This window comes from Arachis stenosperma, chromosome 9 (genome assembly GCF_014773155.1).
Source record: "Arachis stenosperma cultivar V10309 chromosome 9, arast.V10309.gnm1.PFL2, whole genome shotgun sequence".
NCBI lineage: Eukaryota > Viridiplantae > Streptophyta > Magnoliopsida > Fabales > Fabaceae > Arachis > Arachis stenosperma.
In genome coordinates, this window is record NC_080385.1 from 93,981,846 (window position 1) to 93,994,753 (window position 12,908).

A 12,908-nucleotide genomic window follows, 5' to 3' on the forward strand; every position below is an offset into this window, starting at 1 on the left:
ACTGATGTGTGGAAAACGATAAAACACGAAACTCACCAGCAAGTGTACCGGGTCGCATCAAGTAATAATAACTCACATGAGTGAGGTCGATCCCACAGGGATTGAAGGATTGAGCAATTTTAGTTTAGTGGTTGATTTAGTCAAGAAAACAAGGATTGATTTGAGTGATTTATAGAAGACAGAAGGTAAATTGCAAGAAATGTAAAGGGAGAGGGATGAATTGCAGAAATTAAAGAGAACTGAAAGTAAAGGTGCTGAATCTTAAAGAACAAGAAATTAAATGACTGAAACTTAAAGTGCAAGAAATGTAAATTGCGGTAACTTAGAGTGCAAGAAATATAAATTGCTTGAATGATAAAGGGATTAAGGGACTGGGATTGCATAATTTAAGAAAGCAGAAGTAAATTGCATTAAACAGAAGAGTAGAAGATGAATTGAATTGAAACAGATCTCAAAAAGTAAGGATAGAATGCTTTGAAACAAAAAACAGAAAATGACTTGTGCTTGATTGCAGCAAATTAAAAGATGGTTAAAGATCTCAGGAGTGGAAGAGACTAGAAAGCAAGTCTAGATCTCAAATCCTTCCTTGATCCAAAGTCACAAAGCAATTAAAGAGAAATTGAAGATTGAAGCAGTGAAAGAAATTGAATTCAACTCAATTCTACAGTAGGAGAATCAAAGAGATCTTAAATGGAGATTGAGATAGAAGTTCCTTAATTCTAAACACTTAAGACTCAAACAAAACCCAGTAAAGAAAACAAAAAGATCAGAAGAAGAAGAAGTGAATTCTCTCTTCCAATTCTCAAGCCAATTGCAGAAAACAGAAAATGAAAAGTGAAAACCAGAAGTTCAAAAGCAGAAAATGAAAAGTGAGCTTTCAAGTTGACAAAAGATGAAAATTAAAAATGAAAGTCCACTCCCTTCTAATCCTAACTAACACATATTTATACACATTCTATTTTAGATCTAAGAATTTTGAGTGGGCTTGAAAGATGGGTGAAGAATTGAATTAAATTGGATTTTTAAGTGAATTTCAGCCCATGTTGCTCCCAAGAGGCTGCTCTGCTCTTGTGGAGAGCAGAGCAGTGAAGCTTTGTGTGGGGATCCAAGTTGCGTGCCAAGGCTTGGAGAAGCAACAGGGGACTACCCTGCTCTTGTGGAGAGCGGAGCAGTGCGCATCTTACACGCGCCTTGCCTCCCTGCCCGTGTTGTGATGCGCGCGCCTTGCTTCTGGCCGTGTCATGATGTGCGCCCAAGCTCCCTTGTGTGCGCCAAGGATGCCCGTGTCATGCACCATAGAGTAGCGCTCTGCTCTCCTTGTGAGCAGCGCAAAGCTTTCCTTGTTCTTGGGTGAGGTCCCAAGTTCGAAACCTTGGGGAAGCATGCGCTGGGCTTTTTCTTCTTGGCACCTGATTCACGCATAAGGCTTGGCTTCCTAGAGACCCTTGGTTCGAGACTTGGTGGAGGAAGTTGCTGCATTTTTTCCTTGGTTTCCTTGGCACCAAAGTAGTGCCTAGGCCTTTACTTCCTTGGAGGTCTTGTGTTCGAACCTTGGAGGTTGAAAACAAGCCAATTTGGGCTTGTTTTCCTCTTATTTGAGCGTCACCCACTTCCCTTTAGGTGCATAGTTCGAATCCTTGGGGTGGCATTTGGCAAACATTTCCTTGGATTTATTTGAGAGTGAAGCCCGATAATACTCTCAAGGAGAGCAGAGCAATGTTTTGCTCTTCCTTGTTTCTTGGCTTAAGTTTGTGCTCCGCTCTCAAGGGAGGGCAGAGCATTGAAGCTTTGCATGCTTGGTTCATTGTTGTGCTCCCTTGGAGAGCATTGTGCTCTTGGGGAGAGCAGTGTGCTCCCTCCTTCCATGCGCCACGCTTCCTCATTTTCTTTGCCACACTTTCTTCTTTATTGAGTCACGCTTCTTAAGCCACACTTTCTTTTTTTTTTTCTTTTCTTCGCCTACAAATAATGAAAACAACCAATCAAAGTATCACCAAATTCACAAGATTCATAATTCATTCAAATATCAATTAAATTTAGCTTGAACCTCATGATTTAGCATTAATTAAAGGGTGGTTGATTGATTCAAATAAACCATGCAATTCCACTCCAAATTACTTACTTATAATGCAAGAAAGTGCATAAAAACTAGTGAAACAAGTGAAATTAGCTTGAAAAATAGGCATATGATGACTTGTCATCACAACACCAAACTTAAATCTTGCTTGTCCCCAAGCAATCATCAAACATAAGAGGGAATGAAATGAAAAAGAGAAGCATGCCTATCCTTATTAAGCATATAATTGAACTTGGTTCATGGAGTTTTTATGCAGACAATGATAACTCAGTTATTGTTTGCTGTTACATAAGAGGTGTTTCCCTTAAAGGCTTACTAAACTTGTTGCTTCAAGGCTTCAGTTGTGCTTGTTCCCTTGCTAACTTTTCTTTCTTTGTTTTGCTTAAAGAGCTTATTACTTATTGAAGGCTTGGTGTCAAATGTTGCAGCAGCCTTTGGCTTTATTTTTGCCCAACATTTCTTCACCACAGACACATGGCTCACCTTTTTCCTCCTAGGATCATTGATGCCCAGCATCTCTTTGGATAACTAAATGCTTTGTAACTAGGTTGCTCTTTATTGTGGGCTTTCATTTGGAAATCCCAAATCAGTTGATCTAAGTGGCCAAGTTTTGAAATACTCCTCAGAACCTACTTGCCCAAGCATATCCTAGCACAAAAACACCACAGGCATGTGTCCTAGGGTCCAAGCTATTGGTGCCTAGCCTTATTCTTTTTTTTTCTTTTTCTTTGCCACTTTTGGCTTTTTCTTCTTCCTTTTCTTTCTGTTTTATTTTTTTCTCAAGGGATCATGACTTATACAAGTGATGAGCGGATAATTTATACGCTTTTTGGCATTGTTTTTAGGTAGTTTTTAGTAAGTTCAAGCTACTTTTAGGGATGTTTTCATTAGTTTTTATGCTAAATTCACATTTTTGGACTTTACTATGAGTTTGTGTGTTTTTCTGTAATTTCATGTAATTTCTGGCTGAAATTGAGGGACTTGAGCAAAATTCTAAAAAAGGCTGACAAAAGGACTGCTGATGCTGTTGGAATCTGACCTCCCTGCACTCGAAATGGATTTTCTGGAGCTACAGAACTCCAAATGGCACGCTCTCAACGGCGTTGGAAAGTAGACATCCAGAGCTTTCCAGAAATATATAATAGTCCATACTTTATTCGGAAATTGACGACGTAACATGGCGTTGAACGCCAAGTACATGCTGCTGTCTGGAGTTAAACGCCAGAAACACGTCATGATCCGGAGTTGAACGCCCAAAACACGTCATAACTTGGAGTTCAACTCCAATAAAAGCCTCAGCTCGTGGATAGATCAAGCTCAGCCCAAACATACACCATGTGGGCCCCGGAAGTGGATTTATGCATCAATCACTTACTCATGTAAACCCTAGGAGCTAGTTTATTATAAATAGAACTTTTTACTATCATAATCTCATCTTGGATTGTATTTTGAATCCTGTGATCACGTTTTGGGGGCTGGTCATTCGGCCATGCCTGAACTTTTCACTTATGTATTTTCAACGGTGGAGTTTCTGCACACCATAGATTAAGGGTGTGGAGCTCTGCTGTACCTCAAGTTTTAATACAATTACTATTACTTTCTATTCAATTCTCTTTTATTCTTATTCCAAGATATACGTTGCACAACACTTTGATGAATGTGATGATCCGTGACACTCATCACAGCAAAAAGGAAAAGCATGAGCCTGTAGACTTCAGGATCTACTCCATTTGTCTTAACAGTCTCACAAATCTACAAGAACTCAGTTAAAAACTGATAAGGATCTTCAAATAGAAGTCCATGAAACTTGCAGTTCTGTTGCATTAGAGCAACTAATTGAGGTTTCAGCTCAAAATTGTTTGCTCCAACGGCCGGAATGGAGATGCTTCTTCCATCAAATTTGGACGTTGGTTTAGTGAAATCACCTAGCATTCTCCTTGCATTATTGTTGTTGGGTTCGGCTGCCATCTCCTTCTCTTGTTCGAAAATTTCAGAAAGGTTGCCTCTGGATTGTTGTAATTTAGCTTCTCTTAGTTTTCTCTTCAGAGTCCTTTCAGGTTTAGGATCAGCTTCAACAAGAATGCCTTTTTCCTTGTTCCTGCTCATATAGGGAAGAAGAGAACAAGAAAGGAAAGAGGAATCCTCTATGTCACAGTAAAGAGGTTCCTTATTGTTAGTAGAAGAAGAAAGGAATAAAAGTGGAGAATCCAATCACAAGGGTGAGGATAGAGACAGTGATTGGAGATGAAGAGAGGTGAAGAGAAGTGTTAGTAAATAAATAAATAAATAGAAGAAGAGGAGAGAAAGAGAATTTCGAAAATAATTTTGAAAAAATAGTTAGTGATTTTCGAAAATTAAAGATAAGATATAATTAAAATTAAAATTTAAAATAATTAATTAATTAAAAAGAATTTTTGAAAAAGGATGAGATATTTTCGAAAATTAGAGAGAGAGAAGTAGTTAGGTGGTTTTGAAAAAGATAAGAAACAAACAAAAAGTCAAATAGTTAGTTGAAAAAGATATTAAAATCAAATTTGAAAAGATAAGAAGATAAGGAATTAGATAAGATATTTTGAAATCAAATTTTTGAAAAAGATATAATTTTGAAAAAGATATGATAAAAAGATAAGATAAGAAAATATGATAAAAAGATAGGATTGAAAAAGATTTAATTTTTAAAATTAAAATTAATTACTTAACTAACAAGAAACTAAAAGATATGATTCTAGAATTTAAAGATTGAACCTTTCTTAACCAGAAAGTAACAAACTTCAAATTTTTGAATCAATCACATTAATTTTTAGTGTAATTTCGAAAATTTGAAATAAAATTAAGAAAAAGATTTTGAAAATAATTTTAAAATTTTCGAAATAAAAAAAATGAAAAAGATTTGATTTTTGAAAAAGTTTTGAAAAGATAAGATTTTTAAAATTGAAAATTTGACTTGACTTATAAGAAACAACTAATTTTAAAAATTTTTTACCAAGTCAACCCAAAATTTCGAAAATTTGGAGGGAAATAAGGAAAAGATATTTTTTTGATTTTTGAATTTTTAATGAGGAGAGAGAAAAACACAAACATGACCCAAAACATGAAAATTTTGGATCAAAACACATGATGCATGCAAGAACACTATGAATGTCAAGATGAACATCAAGAACACTTTGAAGATCATGATGAACATCAAGAACATATTTTTGAAAAATTTTTGATGCAAAGAAAACATGCAAGACACCAAACTTAGAAATCTTTAATGCTTTGAAAATATGAATGCAAAGATGCACATGAAAAACAACAAAAGACATAAAACAAGAAATCATCAAGATCAAACAAGAAGACTTACCAAGAACAACTTGAAGATCATGAAGAACACCATGAATGCATGAATTTTTTGAAAAAATGCAAGAACAATATGAATATGCAATTGACACCAAACTTAAAAATTGACTCAAGACTCAAACAAGAAACACAAAATATTTTTGGTTTTTATGATTTTATGATTTTTTTTTGTATTTTTATTATTTTTTTCGAAAATATTCTTTAGAAAAATGAAAATAAAGAAAATTTTTTTTTTAAATTTTTTTTGAGAACTTTTTGAAAAGAAAATTACCTAATCTAAGCAACAAGACGAACCGTTAGTTGTCCATACTCGAACAATCCCCAGCAACGGCGCCAAAAACTTGGTGCACGGATTTGTGATCATCAACAATGGCTCCAATAGTTTGGTAACTCATAATCAAACAAGGAAAACAGGGGGATGTTGATTCAGATAGATATAGAAATAGCAAAAATTGGAATCAAACATCAAAAATGCAATTTAGGAACCAGGAGATCAAAGAGAATAAGAATGCATTCCCTGGCATTCATGAATTGGTTTGGGGGAATATAAGGAAAGCACAGTTGAAAATGCCAAAACCAAGACAAGAATGGAAACATTTTATAGAAATTGGGGCAGCATTCCGGCTAAAAGTTGATTATCCCGGAAAATAAACAGCAACAAAACAGTTCATATGAATGAAAATTAAAACATACCTGCAATCACATATAAGGAGTATGAACATGAAAAAGGCAATGTAAAAAGCAGCATGAAACAAGAAAGTACAGCATATGAACAATAGCAACATCACAGAAACATCAGAATTGCGAAAAGCATCAAGTAAGAAACACGAACAGCGCAATTATCAGGCCTAAATCCACTAACCACATCCTAGGCTACCTGGTGCACCGATTTGTGATCATCAACAATGGCTCCAATAGTTTGGTAGCTCTCACACGTGAATTACACTTAGTCACAACTCCGCACAACTAACCAGCAAGTGCACTGGGTCGTCCAAGTAATACCTTACGTGAGTAAGGGTCGATCCCACGGAGATTGTTGGTATGAAGCAAGCTATGGTCATCTTTTAAATCTCATTCAGGCAGATAATAATTCGTTACGGGAAATATAAAGAGATACTTGCTTAAATAATAAAGGATAGAAATACTTATGTAAATTAATGGTGGGAATTTTAGATAACCGTATGAAGATGCTTGTCCCTATTGAATCTCTGCTTTCCTATTGCTTTCATCCAATCCTTCTTACTCCTTTCCAGGGCAAGCTAGATGTAGGGCATCACCGTTGTCAATGGCTACATCCCATCCTCTCAGTGAAAATGGTCCAAATGCTCTGTCATAGCACGGCTAATCATCTATCGGTTCTCAATCAGGCTGGAATAGAATCCCGTGATTCTTTTGCGTCTGTCACTAACGCCCAGCCTTCAGGAGTTTGAAGCTCATCACAGTCATTCAATCCTAGAATCCTACTCGGAATACCACATACAAGGTTAGACTTTCCGGATTCCCATGAATGCCGCCGTCAATTCTAGCTTATACCACGAAGATTCTGATTAAGGAATCCAAGAGATATGCGCCCGGACTAAGGTAAAACGGAAGTGGTTGTCAATCACGCGTGTTCATAGGTGAGAATGATGATGAGTGTCACGGATCATCACATTCATCAAGTTGAAGTGCAACGAATATCTTAGAACAGGAATAAATCGAATTGGATAGAAAATAATAGTAATTGCATTGAAACTTGAGGTACAGCAGAGCTCCACACCCTTAATCTATGGTGTGTAGAAACTCCACCGTTAAAAATACATAAGTGAAAGGTTCAGGCATGGCTGAATGGCCAGCCCCCTAACGTGGTCACAAGACCGAATGATCAAAGACTGAATAGTCTAGTAAAAAGTTCTATTTATACTAAACTAGCTACTAGGGTTACAGAAGTAAGTAATTGATGCATAAATCTACATCCAGGGCCCACTTGGTGTATGTTTGGGCTGAGCTTGATCTATCCACGTGCTGAGGCTTCTTCTGGAATTGAACGCCAAGTTGTAACGTGTTTTGGGCGTTCAACTCCGGTTCGTGACGTGTTTCTGGCGTTTGACTCCAGACAACAACATGGAGCTGGCGTTGAGCGCCAGTTTACATCATTTAATCACGAATAAAGTATAAATTATTATATATTTCTGGAAAGCTCTGGATGTCTAATTTCCAACGCCGTTGAGAGCGCGCCATTTGGAGTTCTGTAGCTCCAGAAAATCCATTTCGAGTGCAGGGAGGTCAGATTCTAATAGCATCAGCAGTCCTTTGTCAGCCTCCTATCAGAGTTTTGCTCAGGTCCCTCAATTTCAGCCAGAAAATACCTGAAATCATAGAAAAACACACAAACTCATAGTAAAGTCCATAAATGTGAATTTAACTTTAAAACTAATGAAAAATCCCTAAAAGTAACTAGATTATATTAAAAACTACCTAAAAACAATGCCAAAAAGCGTATAAATTATCCGCTCATCACTACCTAACAACCTAGAATCCACTACAAAATGCATATCCAACTAGCCTAATGATAAACATAAACAGAAAAAAATGGAATTAACTAAGAATGATAGAAGGGTGGCATTTGCGGAACCTGGTAGGCGAATTAAGGAGAATGGGGCAGAGAGGTGACTGGGGGATAGTGGTGGTGGCGTCTGGCGCGGCGGAGGAGGGTGGCGCGGCGGCGGTGGCTTTTGTTTGGGGAAAGATGAAGGGGGTGGCGTGGCGGTGGGTTCTGGGTGGTCGACGGGGGCGGCGGTGGCCTGTGGTGGTGGCTGGGTGGTTGGGTGGTTGGGGAGAAGAGAGGGAGGAGAAGGGTTTGGAGGGGCGCGAATGGGTGGGGTTTCGTGTCACAGGGTGTAATCGAATTTGGTTTCACGCGATCGCATGGGGCACGCGGTCGCGTGGCTGGGGTGGAATAGGGGCTGACGCGATTGCGTGGGTCGCGTGATCGCATGGAATGGATAAAAGAGGGGATGACGCGATCACTTTAAGCATGCGATCTCGTCACTTGAAACTGTGCTAAACGCACGATTCCAGCGTTGTGTCAGCGCAACTCTTTGTCTCATTGTTGGGTGTTGTGCAATCCATGCGACGCGATCGCGTCGCTCACGCTGTCGCGTGGGATTGGTTGTGTGCAATTGACGCGGCGCGACCGCGTGGTTCATTTTGTGCGAAATGCACAATGGCCACACGATTCCAGCCCAACTTTCTGGGCGTTGGATCTTTACGCCGATTTCTAGGTCACGCGACCGCGTGAATGACACGAACGCGTGGAAGGTGTGTTGTCGCAACTGACGCGATCGCATGATCGATGTGGTCGCGTCGCACACCCCTTTTTCTCTCTTTTTTTTATGCAGGTATGTAATTATGCAGTATGCAGTGCTTGATGAGCGGATAATTTGTACGCTTTTTGGCACTGTTTTTAGTATGTTTTTGGTAGTTTTAGTTGAGTTTTTATTATATTTTTATTAGTTTTTAATTAAAATTCACTTTTCTGGACTTTACTATGAGTTTGTGTGTTTTTCTGTGATTTCAGGTATTTTCTGGCTGAAATTGAGGGATCTGAGCAAAAATCTGATTCAGAGACTCAAAAGGACTGCAGATGCTGTTGGATTCTGACCGCCCTGCACTCGAAGTGGATTTTCTGGAGCTACAGAAGCCCAATTGGCGCCCTCTCAACGGCGTTGGAAAGTAGACATCCTGGGCTTTCCAGCAATATATAATAGTCCATACTTTGCCCAAGATTTGATGGCCCAAACCGGCGTTCAAAGTCACCTCAAGAAATTCCAGCGTTAAACGCCGGAACTGGCATAAAACTTGGAGTTAAACGCCCAAACTGGCATGAAAGCTGGCGTTTAACTCCAGAAAACGTCTCTACACGAAAATGCTTCATTGCTCAGCCCAAGCACACACCAAGTGGGCCCGGAAGTGGATTTCTATGTCATTTACTCATCTTTGTACACCTTAGGCTACTAGTTTTCTATAAATAGGACCTTTTACTATTGTATTTTTATCTTCGGACATCTAGTTCTTAGATCATTGGGAGGCTGGCCATTCGGCCATGCCTAGACCTTGTTCTTATGTATTTTCAACGGTGGAGTTTCTACACACCATAGATTAAGGTGTGGAGCTCTGCTGTACCTCGAGTATTAATGCAATTACTATTGTTCTTCTATTCAATTCCGCTTGTTCTTTGTCCAAGATATCACTTGTTCTTCAACTTGATGAATGTGATGATCCGTGACACTCATCATCATTCTCACCTATGAACAAGGTGACTGACAACCATTCTTGTTCTACAAGCATCTGAGGCTTAGTGAATATCTCTTGGATTGTTTAACCGGAATCCTCGTGGTATAGGCAGGACCTGATGGCGGCATTCAAGAGAATCCGGAAGGTCTAACCTTGTCTGTGGTATTCTGAGTAGGATTCAATGATTGAATGACTGTGACGTGCTTCAAACTTGTAACCTGCTGGGCGTTAGTGACAGACGCAAAAGAGGGATTCTATTCCGGCAGGGGAGGGAACCGAACCGGTGATTGGCCGCACTGTGACAGAGTGTATGAGCATTAGCTTTCACTGCGAGGATGGGAGGTAGCTGCTGACAACAGTGAAACCCTACACGAGCTTGCCATGGAAAGGAGTAAGAAGGATTAGATGAAGACAGTAGGAAAGCAGAGAGACAGAAGGGAAGGCATCTTCATGCGCTTATCTGAAGTTCCTACCAATGAATTACATAAGTATCTCTATCTTTATCTTTTATGTTATTTCCGTTCATCACCATATCCATTTGAGTCTGCCTGACTAAGATTTACAAGATGACCATAGCTTGCTTCATACCACCAATCTCCGTGGGATCGACCCTTACTCGCGTAAGGTATTACTTGGACGACCCAGTGCACTTGCTGGTTAGTTGTGCGAAGTTGTAGTGATCAAAATTTCGTGCACCAAGTTTTTGGCGCCGTTGCCGGGGATTGTTCTTGTGTATGGACAACTGATGGTTCATCTTGTTGCTTAGATTAGGTATTATTTTTCTTCAGAGTTCTTAAGAATGAATTCTAGTGTTTCAAGGTGATGTTCTTATCATCACCAAAGCTGATTGATCATCATCAATTTAGCTCTTGAATGCAATGTCCTGCTGAAGCTTAGCTAGCTATGTCTAATTCCTTTAGACTAAAGCTTTAGACTAACATTGCATGATTCCTGGAATTCTCATTAAGAATTTTGATACTTTTATTTTCTTTTCCACTTAATTTTCGAAAAAAAAAGCCAAAAAAATTACAAAATCATAAAATCCAAAAATAAAAAAATTTTCTTGTTTGAGTCTAGAGTCTCATCTTAAGTTTGGTGTCAATTGCATGTTTCTGTTCTTCTTGCATTTTTCGAATTTATGCATGTGTCTTAATTAATCTTCAAGTTGTTCTTGATAATTTCCTTGTTTTGATCTTTGAATTCTATTGACTTGAGTGTTTGTTGTTTCTCATATGCATTCTTATTTGTTAGTGTCAATAGTATACAAACTGCTAAGTTTGGTGTCCTGCATGCATTGTTATTTGATTATAGTTGCATTTTGATTATTCCTCATCATTAAAAATCCAAAAATATTTTTAATTTGTGTCTTTTCAAGTCAATAATACAGAGAATTGAAGATTCAGAACATACTGCAGAGGAATCACACAGAAAAAGCTGGGCATTCAAAAATGCCCAGTGAAGAAGATAGACTGGCGTTTAAACGCCAGCCAGGGTGCCTGGTTGGGCGTTTAACGCCCAAAAGGGTAGTAGTTTGGGCGTTAAACGCCAGAATGTGCACCATTCTGGGCGTTTAACGCCAGGATGGCAAAGGGGGAAGATTTTGTTTTCAAAATCAATTTTTTTCAAGTTTTCAAAGTTTTTCAAAATCAAATCTTTTTCAAATCATATCTTTTCAATCAAATGTTTTCAAAATCAATTTCTTTCCTTTTTCATTGATACTTACTAACAATTAATGATTTGATTGAACATTTTTTGCCTTTTCTGTTGAGGAAGGTTTTATGTTTAAATCATATCTTTTCTTGTTAGGCAAGTCATTAATTTTTAAAATCAAATCTTTTTTCTAAAATTGTTTTCAAATCATATCTTTTAAAATTGTTTTCAAATCATATCTTTTTCAATCACATCTTTTTCAAAATAAGTTTTCAATCATATCTTTTTGATTTCTAATTTCAAATCTTTTTCAAAAATCACTTGATTTCTTTTCCACTTTTATTTTCGAAAATCAATTAGTGTTTTTCAAAAATGTTTTCAAAATCTTTTACTTAATTTTCGAAAATTACTTCCTTTCTTCTCACATCCTTCTATTTTTGGACTAACTCTATTCCTTAATGCAAAATTCGAACACCATCTTCTTTGATAAGTTCGAATTTTCTACTTCTGTCTTCCATTTTTCTTCCTCTGACACCTCAAGGAATCTCTATACTGTGACATAGAGGATTCCATATTTTCTTGTTCTCTTCTCTTTCATATGAGCAGGAACAAAGACAAAGGCATTCTTGTTGAAGCTGACCCTGAACCCGAAAGGACCTTGAAGAGAAAGCTAAGAGAAGCCAAAGCACAACTCTCTTTAGAGGGCCTGACCGAATTCTTCAAAGAAGAAGAACACATGGCAGCCGAAAACAACAACAATGCCAACAATGCAAGGAAGGTGCTGGGTGACTTTACTGCACCTACTCCCAATTTCTATGGGAGAAGCATCTCTATCCCTGCCATTGGAGCAAACAACTTTGAGCTTAAGCCTCAATTAGTTTCTCTAATGCAACAGAATTGCAAGTTCCATGGACTTCCAATGGAAGATCCTCATCAGTTCTTAGCTGAATTCTTGCAAATCTGTGACACAGTCAAGACTAATGGGGTAGACCCTGAGGTCTATAGACTGATGCTATTCCCTTTGCTGTAAGAGACAGGGCTAGAATATGGTTGGACTCACAACCTAAAGAAAGCCTGGATTCTTGGGAAAAGCTAGTCAATGCCTTCTTGGCAAAGTTCTTTCCACCACAAAGATGGAGTAAGCTTAGAGTGGAAGTCCAAACCTTCAGACAGAAGGATGGTGAATCCCTCTATGAAGCTTGGGAAAGATACAAACAATTAATCAGAAGATGTCCCTCAGACATGCTTTCTGAATGGAGCATCATAGGTATTTTCTATGATGGTCTCTCTGAACTGTCCAAGATGTCTTTGGATAGCTCTGCTGGAGGATCTCTTCATCTAAAGAAGACGCCTAAAGAAGCTCAAGAGCTAATTGAAATGGTTGCAAATAACCAATTCATGTACACTTCTGAAAGGAATCCTGTGAACAATGGGACTAGTCAGAAGAAAGGAGTTCTTGAGATTGACACTCTGAACGCCATTTTGGCTCAGAACAAGATATTGACTCAACAAGTCAATTTGATTTCTCAAAGTCTGTCTGGAATGCAAAATGCACCAAGCAGTACTA

The 12,908-nt window shown here is 38.3% G+C and overlaps 1 non-coding gene across 1 annotated transcript; it reads right to left on the reverse strand.

Moving 5' to 3' along the window:
- Positions 1-12,481: 12,481 nt before the first annotated feature.
- Positions 12,482-12,589, reverse strand: LOC130952282 (small nucleolar RNA R71). The gene has a single exon (XR_009074462.1). It is a non-coding gene; the product is annotated as a small nucleolar RNA R71 (small nucleolar RNA).
- Positions 12,590-12,908: the final 319 nt, after the last annotated feature.